Source organism: Oryctolagus cuniculus, chromosome 13 (genome assembly GCF_964237555.1).
Source record: "Oryctolagus cuniculus chromosome 13, mOryCun1.1, whole genome shotgun sequence".
Lineage (NCBI taxonomy): Eukaryota > Metazoa > Chordata > Mammalia > Lagomorpha > Leporidae > Oryctolagus > Oryctolagus cuniculus.
Genome location: NC_091444.1, coordinates 63935044 through 63949422, shown reverse-complemented (window position 1 = coordinate 63949422; position 14379 = coordinate 63935044). Strand labels below are relative to the sequence as shown.

The 14379-nt window shown below is 45.3% G+C and overlaps 1 long non-coding RNA gene across 1 annotated transcript; it reads right to left on the bottom strand.

Annotated features, from left to right (window-relative positions):
* Positions 1 to 9441: 9441 nt before the first annotated feature.
* LOC138845062 (uncharacterized) lies at positions 9442 to 13420 on the bottom strand. The gene is made up of 2 exons (XR_011381795.1): positions 12259 to 13420; positions 9442 to 9514 (listed from the first exon to the last, which is right to left on the bottom strand). It is a non-coding gene; the product is annotated as an uncharacterized lncRNA (long non-coding RNA).
* Positions 13421 to 14379: the final 959 nt, after the last annotated feature.

Genomic DNA, 14379 nt, shown 5'->3' with positions numbered 1-14379 from the left:
AGTCTTGGCAAAAGATTAACTTGGAAGTTATTTGTTCCGGCTGCCTTTTCCTTCTGTTCATCCCTTCAGAGTGGGCTATCTACAAGGATGCTGGCTCAGGACAACTCAGAAACTGGATCTTGTTTCTAAGATTAATGGAAATGTCTTGGGAATCTTTAAGAGCCCAGTCCTGCATTAGCCTTTAAGGATCTGGCCATCCTTAGAGATTTGAAATCAAAACACGCTCAAAAACAAGGCCTGTCCATTGCAACATTCATCACAAGACAGCTGTGACATGCTTAGTGGTTCTGAGGCCAGTACAGCCCTTTAGTCAGTTTGCCTCGAGACAGCTCTGAAGAGGTTAACCCTGATGCCCCGTACTCATTGTAGCTAGCACAGGTTCACACTGAATGCAGAATGAACCCTTTCTGAGGAGTTTTGCCACTGCAGGCAGAACACTGCAACCCAAGGAAGTTAGCAGATCCAAGAGCAGGTTAGGGCAGAAAATGACTGCCAATTTGGACTTACTTGGACTTTAACACTGCACTGTGTTTGCACTTGTATTTTTGGCATCCGTTGATTGATTGAGAAGATACACAGTGACTAAAAGATGCTACGAATTCAGCTATGCTTTTAAATAAATCTCTGTCTAATTAAATTAGATATGGAAGTATCTACACACATTTTCAAAACATAATGAGTATATTTCTATGAGACATTCCACATTCAGTCTCCAGACAAGGCTTGGCAGACATATGGATGCCTGGATCCCTTACAGCACTCCAGCATCTACAGCCCTCCTATTCAAACTACTGGTCTAAGACACTGTGTCAAAGGACCTGGCCCATCAGGCGAGATGCAGGCAGTCATCGACATGCTCCGTGCAATGCAGTGACAAGCCCAGGCAGTAGTCAGGCCCTCATGAACAAGTAGGGGGAGGCAGAGGGTATGGATCAGGTCCAGAGAGAAAGGCTAGTGAGAGCTACCTGCAGTGTGAAGAAATCCGTCCAGCACAGCAGGCTCAGGGCAGGGCTCTGCTTTGTAGAGAATATTAGAGGTAGGGGTGCTAAAACGAAGCAGGCAGCCACTGATGGATGGAATCACAGGGCACGGTGGGATGCAGTGATTTGGGGGCATACAGGAGATCAGGGCTTACCCTTGGAGCTTGCTGGCAGCAAAGGACATTGGCGGGTATGGAAAGTCAACAGATGTGGCACAGCATGGCATTCTGAGTCTGGAGGGGCATTTGATAAAATTCTCAGAGCTACTGGATGGTGGATAGGGCTGAGCCTGAAGACATATTTCTATCATCAGCATTGTTTCTTCGGTCCTGGGGTGAGACTGAGCCTGCCAGTAGTGCCATCAGAGCATTCAGCTTTAGCAACTGAGGACGGTGACATCACAGGCAACAAGGTGCTGCAGACAAGCCCGAGAAAATGGCAGAACCCCCCACAGCCTTGAAAAACCAACATCACTCAGACTCAAAATATACCAGCACACACGCCCCAAGATTCTGGGCACTCCAGTAAGCTATTCAGAAAAGAGAGAGAGAGTGAGAGAGAGAGAGTGAGAGAGATGCAGAACAATTTGAGTCTCTCCCTTTTTTGCACTCTATGTGCAAAATTGCATTCAGTGGGGGGAAAACATTAATACTTGGGGCCTCACTTCCAAAAAAAGAAAATAAGAGTGAAACAGCTTTATGGGCAGAATCTTTGTGGGCTCTCTTGATTCCAATCCTTATTGTAATTCAGGAGCCAAAGCTTTTCCACACCACCCCCACAACTCAGACTGAGCTGCCTCTGCAGCCTGGAAGGATCTGCTCCTAGAAACAGCCCCCTCCCCAAGCCCTATGGAGCCACTTCCACAGCTTTTGTCTATGCATCAAAAACAGGATGATTCATGTAGATGGCGGTGAAGCTTAAAAAAGGATCACTGAGACCCAGGGATGTTATCTAACTGCAAGTTTCTCAAAAATGCTTTTCACAAACCTCAAAGCACTACCTTTCAAACACACCCAATGGAGCAGCCGGGGAAGGCCAGGACAATAAATTTAGATGAGTAGTGTTCAGAATAGTAAAAAGTTCTAGCAATGGCCGGGAGTCAAACAATGCATCGTGGTGGGGAGGGAATTCTGGCCTGAGACTAGCATTCATGGATGGCAATAAATGCAAGCTTCAGGAAGAAGGCAGATCACAACCCAGAAAAAGGGCAAGCGCACAGCCGGGCGCGAGCCTCGTTATTACTGTGACAGGTGACGCACGGACAACCCCACCTGAAAAGGATTGTGTTTTGGTAAGAGAGGATTATGATTAATCCAGAAGAGAATTTTCAGGTGAAGCCTCTAAGCTTCCTTCTGTTCCAGGCTCACTCATAGTGGCCTAAGGATTCCTGCTCAGACTGGGAGGTTCCACACAGATCTTACCCTGATATAGGCACCCAGCTCCACCCCTACCTTGACACCGGCACCCCTTCTATAAATCTGGTAGGGTAGCCTCTGTCTTTTCTTTCCTTCTGGCCACTCTCATCATAAGACATAGTTTCCATAGGCAGGAGGAGGTATGGCTGGTCCCTTTCCTATTTCATCCCCGGCCCAGGGTAATTTTCAAAGGTATAATTCATCCCACAACTCAACAGTCTTTAATAAACAGTCAGAAGAACAGCACATAACATCTGTGCTATGTGCTTCACATGTGAAGGTTACTGTCTATTGGTTTCTGGTGTGAGGGATACATTTGCTCTTTTACTTACCTACCCACTCCTCCCCTCTTTTTTTTTTTAATATTTTTATTTATTTATTTGAAAGTCAGAGTTACACAGAGAGAAGAAAGGCAGAGAAAGAGAGGTCTTCCATCTGCTAGTTCACTCCCCAATTGGCAGTAACAGCCAGAGCTGTGCCAATCTGAAGCCAGGAGCTTCTTCCAGGTCTCCCACGTGGGTGCAGGGGCCCAAGGATTTGGGCCATCTTCTACTGCTTTCCCAGGCCATAGCAGAGAGCTGGATTGGAAGAGGGGCAGCCAGGACACGAACTGGCGCCCATATGGGATGCAGGTGCTTCAGGACAGGGCGCTAACTCACTGTGCCAGCCCCCCCCCCCTTTCCTTCTAAAGGAACCCTGATCAACCTCTGCTCCTTGAAACTCAAGTGACACATAGGAAATTGACCCCACCCCTATCTCAAAAGGAAGGCTCTGATGGTTCTAAATGGAACATGCTGAGCCTTTCTCCCTGCTAGATTGGCCCAGCGAGGCAGAGACACAGCTTGTAGCCTGACTTTAGCAATTGTTACCCATCTAGAAGCATCCGTGTGACTAAGGTGGCCCAATCAGCCTGAAGGGAGGGTTTTCTCTCTTGCTCTCTCCATCTGGATGTGAACAAAGAAGCATATTGGTCCCGCTGCAGCTGGTAGTCATCACCGTACCCAGAGGGGAGCCACTCTGAGAATAATGCTGACAGCTGGGCACCTGAAGAAGGCTAGGTGTTCAGAAGTCACCAAGAAGTGGGATCTGAGCCCTGATCGTACTGCACCTGGATCCTGCCCTACCCTGGGTCTTCCTGATCTGTGAGGTGATAACCACCCTTATGATGTAAGCTAGTGTGAGTGTTGCTACTTGCATCCACAAAGCATCCTGATACATCTTGAGTGCAGCCCTTCCCCCACTTCTCCTCTTACTTTCTTCCTCTGAAGCTGTCTTGCTCTGCTACCTTTCCAGCTGTGTGGTCTTGGGTAGATCCTTTGACCTCCCTGGGTTTGATGTCCTCAGCTTTAATGAAGGAGTTCAGGCTAGAATGTGCTATAAGATCCCTTCAAATTTTAACACTGATAGTAAAAAGATCATATAGTATCTAATACATCTACTAGAAAGACAAGTGTAAGTAGGTAGGCCACTGAGATTAGTTGAAACCCGTTCAGTCTTCAAACAAAGAGTTGCCAAGGCAGTAAAAGAGATGGCTTGAGAAGAAACCTCCCGTCAACAGCAGGCTTCAAGTCAATGAACACAGAAAATCAATGAGGCGAAAACCATGGACCCCTGAGAATGAATGAAGTGAAAATAAATTGTCCAAGAAATCGTATATTTCCTTTTATACTCAGCCAAATACACACTATATTCCCAGGCACTCCATTGTGCCTCCTGGCTCTGTCTACCCAAAGAAGATAAGGAGAAAGGACCCTCATGCCTTTTTCATGAGAAAAGGCCAGCCGAAAGCTCTGGAATGATTAGAGGAAAGAAGAAATGTTATATGCGTCAGGAGGCTCTGAGTCAATTCTACAGGCATTTGTTTCCTTCTACATTCCTGAGGATGTTTTGTGCAGTTTGAGTTTCCAGTCACCGTGCACAGAAATGGCCAAAGATGTTTCAATTCAGAGTAGTGTTGCTTCAACAAAGGATTGTTTGCAGAGGCCTGCTGCCCCTACACACCTACTACCTCCAATATGTTAAGGATGCAATAAAGGAATCATGATAAGTAGCAGTCAATTTGGGAGTGATAACAGGGGAATAGTATTCTTAAGAACACATTGACAAGCAAGGCATTCTATGTCCTAGGGCAGCGATAACAGTGAGAGCTTGGTAGCAGAGCCTTTAGGACCCAAATCAGGGAGAGGGGAGGATGCTCATTTATGCTGTCTGGGATCCCCTCCAGAGGTCCTCCGTCATATACCATGGTATTGGCACAAAAAAAGAAGATCTACAAATAGCCATTGCATTGATGGGTAAATTGTATGAAAACATCTGAGTGAAAATACTTTACGCAACATGGTATAGAGGAAATTGAACAAAGGTAGGAGCAGTTGGGGATTGTGACAAGGTAGAAGCAAAAATGTGTACACCATTGGTTCTCAGCCCGAGTTGCCCTTAGAATCATTTGGGGAGATTAAAAAATACCACCCATGATGCTCAAACCAGCTCCAAAGTCGTTTTCATTCAGCTGGTCTGCAATGGGACTCAGGACTGGAGATGGTGACTCTGACCTGGCCAGCTCTTGCTGTTGTAGGCATTTGGAGAACCAAAGGATGGAAGATCTCTCTCTCTCCTTTCCTCTGTCTTTCTCTCCCTCTGTGTATAGGCCTTTCAAATAAATAAAAATAAATAAAAATCCAAGATACATAACTTTTTTATGCAAGGATTCTTGCAAAGTATTTCACTTTATTCTCTTTCTGAAAAACTCATGCAAGGGAGTATTTTAGTAAAAGAAAAAAATTGAAACAAAAGTTTCTAGAAAGAGGGAAGAAAACTTGCGAGAATTATGGTGAGCAATTGATTAAGTGAAATGTACAGTTAAATAGATAATAATATTATCTCTAATATAAAAGGAGACTTCTTAAAATAGAAGCTTGCTGTAAGAAAAAGCAGCACTGTTCTCTCTATTCTCTTTCGTGATATCCATTCCCTGTGGTTTTGGAGTATGGCAAAATGCCTTTTCCCTCGGGCAGCACCCGAGCATTTAACAAATGCTCATTGAGCCTTTAGGTACTACAAGCATAGTGCTGGGCAGTCAGTCTCTTTACACCTTTGGAATGGTTTCCATCTATCATCACAGAGACTGTGAGGGAAACATGGATTATTATCACCTTCACAGAGGAGAACACTGAGATCCAGAATGAATTCTGTAGAGCCAGGATCGAAAGGTGGATCTTCTGACACATTGGCCAATGGTTAAAAGAAAAAAAAATCAAAGAATATAGAAGAATTTTTAAGTGACCCAGGTACCCAATGACCTGGAAGAACTGCCAAGAAGCTGGAAGTGAAGGTATACCCAGTGCAAGCCTCCAGTCTCCAGCCATGCAGCCCTCCCAGACAGGGTTCCAATGAGTAGTCCATCACATTCTACGAGGCAGGGACAGTGCCAAGGAGTTTCAGTGCAGTTTTTCATTTAAATTAATAGCCACTGTAAATCTGTGTGACTTTCCTTTGTTTTCCTTGAACGTGTCAAGCCCTTTCCTACCTTTACCCCTTCCTAATTGTGTTAACATTGTGCATTGACCATTTGGAAAACTGTAGTTCACTGAGTTACATAGATCTTTCAAATGCTGACACATTTCATTTTACAAAGTAAAAAAATCACATTCATTAATATCAATATTGATCTTATCACAAGAATGTTTAAGCAATGGTGACCTGTCAAGCTCCAGGTGAAAGAGAAACTTTTTTTTTTTTTTTTTTTTTTTTTTTTGACAGGCAGAGTTAGACAGTGAGAGAGAGACAGAGAGAAAGTCTTCCTTTTTCTGTTGGTTCACCCCCAAAGTGGCTGCTACTGCTGGCACGTTGCGGCCGGCGCGCTGCACCAATCCGAAGCCTGGAGCCAGGTGCTTCCTCCTGGTCTCCCATGTAGGTGCAGGGCCCAAGGACCTGGGCCATCCTCCACTGCCCTCCTGGGCCACAGCAGAGAGCTGGACTGGAAGAGGAGCAACCGGGACAGAATCCGGCGCCCCAACTGGGACTAGAACCCGGGGTACTGGTGCCACAGGCGGAGGATTAGCCTAGTGAGCCGTGGCGCTGGCCAAAAGAGACAACTTTTTGAGAATTCTAATCTTCATTTCAAAGCTCAAACTTCATTATCAGCAACAAATACTGTCAGTTAATCTCCTTAAAGTGCCAGGCTCACTTCATTTTTGGTAGGATGGATGACAGGGGGTGGAATGTCTACCAATTATCTAAGTTTGTATAATAATAACTTTTCCATGAATCATTTTGAAGCAAAAGTGGTGTTCCATGAAAAAATGCAGCTAGTTTAGCTGGCAACTCAAACAACTGCACAAATGCTTTTCCTCAAGATAACTATAGTATTTTGATATGGAACACAAAGTGTTTTACGTTTATTTCCAATTTTCACACAAAATATTTTAAAACATCTATTCAAGGTTCAAGATTAAATGTATTAAAATTAGCCGGCGCCGCAGCTCACTAGGCTAATCCTCTGTCTTGCGGTGCCGGCACACTGGGTTCTAGTCCCGGTCGGGGTGCCGTATTCTGTCCCAGTTGCCCCTCTTCCTGGCCAGCTCTCTGCTGTGGCCCGGGAGTGCAGTGGAGGATGGCCCAAGTCCTTGGGCCCTGCACCCACATGGGGAGACCAGGAGAAGCACCTGGCTCCTGCCTTCAGATCAGCACAGCGCGCCGGCCATGGTGGCCATTGGAGGGTGAACCAACGGCAAAAAGGAAGACCTTTCACTCTGTCTCTCTCTCTCTCACTGTCCACTCTGCCTGTCAAAAAATAAATAAATAAAATAAATGTATTAAAATTAATATATTTTACTGCTTCATCAAGAAAGTTTTCAGAAGTGAAAATGGTATTTGTTTGTTTATTTTTACAAGTGTGAGGTGGTCAAGAATATAGTCTCTACTAGTAGAGTTTGATGATCTTGCTGAGTGACAAACAGTTCTACCTGCCATGGCTTTTACCTCATCTGTGCAAATGTCAATATAGTAGTCTCCCTGGTAAATACCTAAAACTGTGGATGGTACCAAATCTTAGATATGCCATGTATTTACCCTTATATTCTATATGTACATATCTATAATAAGGTTTAGTTTATAAATTAGGCATAGTAAGAGATCAATGATAACTTATAATAAAACAGAACAGTTATAACATAAACCACAATAAAACTTCCAGTATCACTGGTCTTGTCCTTTGGGGCCATAATTAAGTAAAATAAGGATTACTTGAAACCAAGCACTGTGATACCACAACTGTTAACCTGATAACCAAGCTGGCTACTAAGTGACAAACCAGCAGGTCACCATACAGCAGGAATACACTGGAGAATGGGAAGATTCACATCCTGGGCAGGATGGAGGAGCAATGGTGCATGATTTTATCACTCTACTTAGGATGTGGGCATAACCAGAGCTGGCGTTGTGGCACAGAAGGTTAAGCTGCTGCCTGTGATGCCAGCATTCTATATGAGTGCCAAGTTGAGTCCAGGCTGCTCCATTTCTGATCTAACTCCCTACTAATGCATCTGGGAAAGCAGTGGAAGATGGCCCAAGTGCTTGGGTCCCTGCCACCCATGTGGGGAGACCTGGATGCAGTTCCAGACTCCTGGCTTCAGCTTGGCCCAGACCTGGCTATTGTAGCCATTTGGGGAGTAAAACAGTGAATGGAAGATCTTTCTCTCTGTCTCTTCCTCTCTCCTCTGTAACTCAACCTTTCAAATAAATTTTTTAAAAAAGAAAAAAGAAACATAGGCTTAATTTAAAACTCAGGAATAGTCCACTGCTGAAAATCTCTAGTCTGAAAATATGGAAAGCAAAACCATGGCTATGGGGGGGATGACTATAGAATGAAAACAGGAAAATAACATCTCAGCCTTATTATGTAAAGAACCTTGACTTTGTGGACTCCCTGAAAGGGTTATAGCCCCTACTCCTACCTCCTGCCAAGGGTCTGGAGACCACATGTTGAGAACTGTTTTCCTCACCAAATGGCTCACTGTAGCTTTCCATCTCATTGGCCTGGTCACTTCTTCAGGTTTTTTTTTTTTTTTAATCTAAGGGAAACAAATTTCATGTTTTTTATGTACACAGTTTTAAGAGCATAATGATACATTCCACCCTACCCTCCTCTGTGGGGAGCAACTGAGACTAGACTAAGTTACTGGAATTAAGACTTATTCTATGCATCTGCTCTCCCATAATATGGCGCTGGGGAGGAGCAAACAACTACGCAGCTGCCTCATCAGTTGGATAAGCTGCAGGAGCTGATCCTGCTCCTGATTGGAGGAGAGCAGCGTGCTCGGTGTGTGGGTAGCAGAGTTGGGATTGGTGGAAGAGGACTATAAAGGAGGAGAGAGACACCATGCACCAGGAACATCTGAAGGAACACCTGAGCAGCCCCCGAGAGAGCCAGCCGGCTGGCCGGCAGTGTGCCGCTCCTCCGTGGAAGTGGGGAAAGTGGCAGGGGGTACCGCCCCTCCACGGAGGTGGAGGGGTCGGCAGCCAACCCGGGAAGGACCAGCAGCCAACCCGGGAAGGACCAGCAGCCAACCCGGGAAGGACCAGCAGCCAACCCGGGAAGGGCCGAGCAGACAAAAGAACAGCGCAGGGTCCTGTGTCATTCCTCTGCAAAGAGGGGGAGTGACACTCCTCCCTCCATCCTTTGCTTTCTCATTTTTCTTTTAATTTGTTCAATGACATACTTTCAATGTACTTTATAACCACAATCTTAACCCTCCACTAAATAAAGATCTCAACAAGTGGTAAATAGAAAAAATCCTGTTCCTCAAGAGTATAGACAAGGGCTATAAATAATAATCAAATCTCAGAAGATCAATTTTATTCATATATATTACTCTTTTTATACTCAGTATATTAGTTACCATAAATCAGGGAAAACATGATATTTGTCTTTTTGGGGCTGGCTTATTTCACCAAGCATAATGGTCTCCAATTGCATCCATTTTGTTATGAAAGACAGGATATCATTCTTCTTTATGGCTGAGTAGTATTCCGTTGTATATACATACCACAATTTCTTTATCCAATCATCAGCTGATGGACATCTGGGTTGATTCCATATCTTAGCTATTGTGAGTTGAGCTGCAATAAACATAGGGGTACAGATAACTCTTTTTTTTAAGATTAATTTATTTATATATTTGAAAGTCAGAGTTACAAAAGAGAGAAGGCAAGGCAGAGAGAGAGAGGTCAGTTTTCCATCTGTTGGTTCGCTCCCCAGTTGGCCACAACAGCCAGAGCCATGCCAATCTGAAGCCAGGAGCCAGGAGCTTCCTCCAGGTCTTCCTATGATGGTGCAGGGGCCCAAGGACTTGGCCCATCCTCCATTGCTTTCCCAGGCCATAGCAGAGAGCTGGATCGGAAGTGGAGCAGCCAGGACTCGAACCTGCGCCCATATGGGATGCCAGCACTGTGAGCGGCGGCTTTATCCGCTACACCATAGTGCCAGATAACTTTTTCATATATTGATTTCTTTTGGTTTGGGTAAATTCCCAGGAGTGGGATGGCTGGGTCAAAAGGTAGATCTACTTTCAGATTTCTGAGGAATCTCCATATTGTCTTCCACAGCTGCTGTACCAGTTTACATTCCCACCAACAGTGTATTAGGGTATCTTTTTCCCCATATCCTTCCAGCATTTGTTACTTTTTGATTTTTAGATGACAGCCATTCTAACTGGGGTGAGGTGAAACCTCACTGTGGTTTTAACTGCATTTCCCTGATGACTAGTGATCTTGAGCATCTTTTCATGAGTCTGTTGGTCATTTGTATTTCTTCCTTTTAAAAATGCCTGTTCATATTCTTAGCATATTTCTTAACCAGATTGTTTGCTTTTTTGTTATTGAGTTTCTTGAGCTCCTGGCCTGGTCACTTCTACCATGACACTTGCCATAATATGTAATTATCTTTATGTTTCTTATTTGTATCTCTTTCTCTATTTTGAATATAAGTTCCATACGAGCCCTATTTCCCCAATATGTGTCTCAGCGACTCACACTGTAGATGCTCAATGAGTTTTAGTTGATTAATGAATTTTCCATATAAAGTAGCCAACACTAGTGGGGTTGGCTCCCATCCAAGATCAAGAAGGGAGGAAAACACAGGACTAAGGTTTGAACTTAGCCTCCTGCTGACTCTTCTGCACGTATCATCAACAAGGGAAAGAAAGTTCACTAGAAAGGAGCCTCCACAAAACAATATTTGCTTCTTGGCTACAAGAAAGAATAGATTCCCAAATTGCAAGATCTGCAAGGATAACTTTCTGGCTTTGGTTTGACTTGGCTGCTTTTATTATTTATGCCCAGGGCCAGTGCTGTGGCATAGCAGGTTAAGCCACAGCCTGCAGTGCCAGAATCCCATATGGGCACCGGTTTGAGGCCAGCTGCTCCACTTCCAATCTAGATCCCTGCTAATGTACCTGGGAAAGCAGTGGAAGATGGTCCAAGTGCTTGGGCCTCTGCACCCACATGGGAGATCTGGAAGAAGATCCTTGCTCTTGGCTTCTACCTGGCCCAGCCCTGACTGTTGCATCCATTTGGGGAGTGAACTGGCAGATGGAAGATCTCTCTGCCTTTCAAATAAATAAATAAAATATTTTTTTAAAAAAATATTATTATGCGCAGCTAGAACCCTGGTCTTTGGGGACAGACATTTGGCACAACTACCAAGATGCTGCTTGAGGAGCTAATAAAACCCTGCCACAATAATCGCAGAGCCTTTATCCAGGCAGTGAATAAAGAAATAGCTCATAGCCAGTGACTTCCTTGGCTCATCCTCTGTGCTGAAAAAATAAACCAGGAGGTAGATGTTAAATGAGAATTGAGACACCTTCATCCCACAACAGTGTCTGGGTTCAAGTCCCAGCTCTGCTTTCCATTCCAACTTCCTGCTAATGCATACCCGAGGAGGCAGCAGGTGATGCCTCAAGAACTTGGGTCTCTGTTACCCACACAGGAGATGCAGACTGAATTCCAGAATCCTGGTTTTGGCTTACCCCGGCTTCAGCTATTGCAGCATTTGGGGAGCGAACCACTGGACAAAAGATCTCTCTCTCTCTCTCCCTTTCTAATAATAAGAAGAAGAACCTTTAGATATTTGGGGGAGGAATCTGTGCTCCACAATCTGGAAAAGGCGGTTATGTGCCCAAACATACACTTTACTCTCAGCCCCTCCTAGCCGCACCCTATTGCCCACAGCTTCCGGCATGCAGCAATGGTTGTAAGTCATTGACTTATTTCTTCACACCACTCATAGACATAAAAAGGTTACCTTAAGAACCTGATTCCTTCCATTCTGCCTGTTTAAAAAAAAAAAGAAATAAAAGAAATAAAGAAAGAAAGAAAGAAAGAAAGAAAGGAAGGAAGAAAAAAGAAAAGAAAAGAAAAGAAAAGAAAAGAAAAGAAAAGAAAAGAAAAGAAAAGAAAAGAAAAGAAAAGAAAAGAAAAGAAAAAAGAACCTGATTCTTTAGACACACACACCCCTCCTCTCCCACCCATTCCCACACAGGTGCAATATCCCACTGCAACATCTGAATTATCAAAGCTCACAAGGATCTGAGCTCACTGGGCTGCACTTGACCACCCTTCAAACTCACCTACATCAGTGAGGGTAAGAGACAGCCAAAGACCAGGGTTCCAATACTATCCTATTCCTCAGCCTGGGTCATCTCCCCTGTAAAATGACCATGTACCTAAGAGGTCTAGCTGCAAGTATGGCTTCCATTCCAGGTCGCAGAGAGTCAACCACTATCCCATCAGCCCTACAATCTGCCTTTTAAAAGAACTCAAACATATGCCTGGAGTGCCCGATTTTGCTCATCTCCATCTACCTGTCCAGAGAAGCTGCAAAGCTTGTCGGCGCCGTCAGCCTTGAAACAGCAAGCAAGGAAGGAGCCCAGCACTGCCCTCTCCTCGCAGCACGGGGAGGCCAGAGGTGGCTCAGGAGCTGGCGCACACGTGGGCTCCGCAGGCTCCGGGCAGGCGGGTTGGCCGGCGGCGCAGGTGGGGCCTGCTGGGGCTGCTGAGCTCCCGTCCCTGGCTCAGAATTGTTTGCCTGTGTTGCTGGCTAAATCTTCAAAGGCACGAGAGGAATGAGCCAGGGTTCCAGCCGTGCATTATCAGCAGACACGCCCCCCTTTCCCCAGCCAGGGCCATAATCCCCTCTTTGTGCTCTCCGTGAGCGCCCAATCATTTGTAATTCCTCTTCCTTTTCCAGGTTCAAAGACACCCGGGAGACCTGCCTCGCTTGCTAAGTCCCTCTCAGCCGCCGCCGGGTGCTGAATCCAGCAAGCCCCTCGGCCCGGAGAGCCCTAGGAGCGGGGATGCAGTCTGCTGGGCGGAAGTGGCCCAGTCAGGTCCTGGGGAATCCTGTGGCAGCCTCGTTGAAAGTGAAAGTGGCTCTGCTTAAAGGACAACACAAATCCCTGTGTCTGGGTGGAGGTCCCAGGGGAAAGGATTGGCATGAGCTCTGGCTTTCAGATGCACTCACAGCCCAGGAGGCCAGGAAGTGGACGCAAGAGTAGACTGGAGGTACTGGGATTAAAATGTCTACGCTGGGGTCCGTGTCATCCCACTGGATGTGGCAAGGTCAAATTTAGAATAAGAAAGGTCTGTAAAAGAAAGGAGGAGATTCAGGGCAGGAAAAGTAAACCTTCAGTGACCCTGAGCTGGGGGCCAGGCACTGCTGTAAAGGGCTCAAAGGCAATGCAGCACTTAGTCTTAACACAAGTCTCGGAGATGTATAAGGTTATTACTCCCAATTTGCAGAGGAGATCATCAAAGAACAGATATTAAACAAGCCTGCAGTCGAATACAGAGACTTCCCTGAGTGCTACTCCTTTTTTGTTTGTCTGTTTTTGCAAAACCCGGCTGGTCCTTGGGATTGACCTGGCTATGGGTGAATTCTAGCTCCACTGATTAGCCAAGTCTAAATCCCTCTGAGGTCCAGTTTATTTCTCAGAAAGGGGGCGATCATTGAAGACACTTCAGGAATGTTGTAGAAATCAAATGAGAGTGTGTGTTTCTACAGACTTTGCAAAGTAGACATCCTTGGAGTGGGATGGTGCTTTAAATCCATCTCCTAAGAAGGGCATGGGGTGCCTCTCATCACCCACAGATAAACTTGCACCCTAATCTTCTTGTGCAGGCATTAGGAAAACCTCTATTTCAAGCAGGCCTCCTTCTCCTTTAACAGCATGTGTTGAATATACTACTGGACTCAGGTTGCTTCCTCCCAAGCATTTCTTTGAAAATTGGAAACAAATGACTAGGCAGCATATTGGCTCAACGGCTAATAAATTAGTCTAGGAGAAGAAAAATAAATGTTGGTCTTCTTTACTTTTTCCCTCTCTCCCTTCTTTTCTGTTTCTTTTGAGAGAGGCTCTCTGCCTGGTTCATTCTGCCAAGTGCCTGAAATGGCTAGAGAGCCTAGAACTCAATCCAGTTCTCCCATGTGGGTGGCAGGGACCCAACTACTTTGAGCCGTCACCACTGCCTCCCAAGGTGTGACTTGGTAGGAAGCTGGAATCCAGAGCAGAGCTGCACTTGAACCCAGGAACTCTGATACAGGATGCAGGTGTCCCAGTTGGCATCTTAACTGCTTGGCCAAACATCTGTTTCTTTTTAAAGCCACTGGCTATTGGCTTTGTCTTTATTCACTGCCTAGTTAAGGCTCTGAGATGATTGTGGTGAGGTTTTCTTAGCTCCCCACACCTGTTTTTGAAATCCTATTTGAGGAAGTTCTGCCATCAATCAGAAAAGCTGAGTTAGGATCCTTCTGGAAAGGAAAAGGGAGCATACAAATACTTCTCTTGGATTCTAGAACCAGCAAGCAATGCCTTTGGCAAGGCACACTGTGGTATATACAGGCTCTGGGGTCTACTTCAATTATCTGTGAACAGTGCTCTATGTATAGCACAGTAAGAAGTTTGCTCTTGAAGTTATTAGTCAAG